This window comes from Spea bombifrons, chromosome 10 (genome assembly GCF_027358695.1).
Source record: "Spea bombifrons isolate aSpeBom1 chromosome 10, aSpeBom1.2.pri, whole genome shotgun sequence".
Taxonomy (NCBI): Eukaryota; Metazoa; Chordata; class Amphibia; order Anura; family Pelobatidae; genus Spea; species Spea bombifrons.
In genome coordinates, this window is record NC_071096.1 from 7669946 (window position 1) to 7672234 (window position 2289).

Consider the following 2289-nt stretch of genomic DNA (forward strand, 5'->3'; position numbering starts at 1 on the left):
TCTGGATATTTATACCCAGTCGCCTGTGTGACCAAATGACCCTTGGGTGCTTTTTTTTTAACCAGGGATCAAACAGATGGGGAAGAGACGATATGGGGCTGATGCTCTTGAGTTCTTAGGCTTAGCCTGACTAGGCCTAGCTCACCATCATCTGAGATAGAGGAAAGAGGGAACTTGGCCACTTTCTTCCTAATGCAGCTGCATTTGATATAATGGCATATCCGAGCGCTATGCACGCTGCAGCCTCTAGGGGGTGCAAGAAGCTGATGAGGCAAAAGATCTCTGAATCCTGGACCACCAGGAAGGAGCCGTGGTGGCAATTGTAAATCAGAGGTAGACTAAGACTAAGACAGAGGTAGAGTGGCACAGTATCTTGATGCATCACTGCCGACGCATGCTTTTAACAGATCTTTGCAATATTTAGAAGACAATTAAACCCTAGAGGAAATGCACCTTTAAATCTAGACAAAAAGTTTCATCGACTTATTTTTTTTAATTTTTTTTTTTTTAATTAGAAACTAAACGGTTACCGGAAACGGAGATGAGCATTTCTCGTGCGTTCAGGCGATTGACGTCATTTCGCAGCAGGATCAATATCTACGTGTATTAAATGGAAGAGAAAACCGAGTCTGATCTGCCACATTGTATCCCGTGTTAGAACGTTGACGGCAGCAAACCCAAAGTGTTTTTGTTGGTTCCTCAAAGTGTTTTTGTTGGTCCCAAACAAAATTTGCCCAAGGCTGGCGTATAATCTTAGCAAGAACTTGAATCATGACGTTGTTGGTTGGTGGTTGTGTTCCAATAGGGGTATCCGTACACACTGAGGGCTTGGAGGTCTTTGAAGGTTGAGCGACAAAAGCTATCCCTCCATCGCCTGAATACAGTTAAAAGGACCATCTCTGATTGTGTTTTTTGAAGCGAAGACCCAAATTCTAGAAAAATCACCATTGGCTCCTAACAGACACTTTTCAAATGAACAAATTGTACGGTAAACCAAGGATTTAATGTTTCATCTCGTAGCCTGTTGGATATGTGCGGAAAACTTTTAAAAAAAAGAGCCGTTTAATTCATAAACTCTGTCAGTCACCATCTTTAAAATAGAATCTCCTTACCGTCTTTAAATAGAATATTCTGAAGGTAAATCTACTATACATTCAAGCCTCGGGTAAAAACGGCGCCCCCCCTTCATACGAAAATTCCCAACGTCTTGGCAAGAGTATAAAAAAAAAAGAGAGCAGAGAAGACCTGTACAGAATACATACATTACAAAACTCTCTGCCCTCTTTACGGGGGGATTAATACCCCCGAGAGGCACGGAGAGCCAGTAACTTTTTTTCAGAATTCATTCTCGGAAGATAGTAGGGTTGTTGAAAGGGTTAATAGCGAGCTTACCATACGGGTGTCGGTAACGTACCGTGTGTACAGTCTGCTTAACACAACTGATTTTTAGGATACCAGCCTTCACATATAAGGCACTAACACACATTAACCTCTTAACTGCCGGGGGGGTGGTGGTGGCGGACACCACATTCTATTGAGAATAGCCCAAGCATACAACAAATTACGCGATACCTCGTTTACCTGTTCTAGAGGTAACGCATCATCAAGCTGCATGTATTATATTTACAGGCATTTGTCAGAGACCCCGTGTGTCTAACCCACCGGCACGGCAAGCGAAGCCGGTTTTGGCATCTACATCCTCTCAAGGTCAGCTATCTCCACGCGGTGTACTTACACCGCGTGGAGATAGCTGACCTTGAGAGGATGTAGATGCCAAAACATCGGCGCTTAGATTTTATAATGCATAGCCCAAGCATACAACAAATTACGCGATACCTCGTTTACCTGTTCTAGAGGTAACGCATCATCAAGCTGCATGTATTATATTTACAGGCATTTGTCAGAGACCCCGTGTGTCTAACCCACCGGCACGGCAAGCGAAGCCGGTTTTGGCATCTACATCCTCTCAAGGTCAGCTATCTCCACGCGGTGTACTTACACCGCGTGGAGATAGCTGACCTTGAGAGGATGTAGATGCCAAAACATCGGCGCTTAGATTTTATAATGCATATCCTAACGTTAGGATATGCATTATAAAATCTAAGCGCCGATGTTCCGCTCTTCTTCGCGAGTGGAGAACATCGCTCCGTCAACAAGATATCTGTGATGTTTAAATGGACTTGGATGAAGTCCCACTTGGACATCAACCTCCTTTTTTGGGGGAACAAACAAAACGTTTCAAAGTAATTGAGTAAGAGCAGGAACGTTACACTTGAGTTGAGTGTGAAA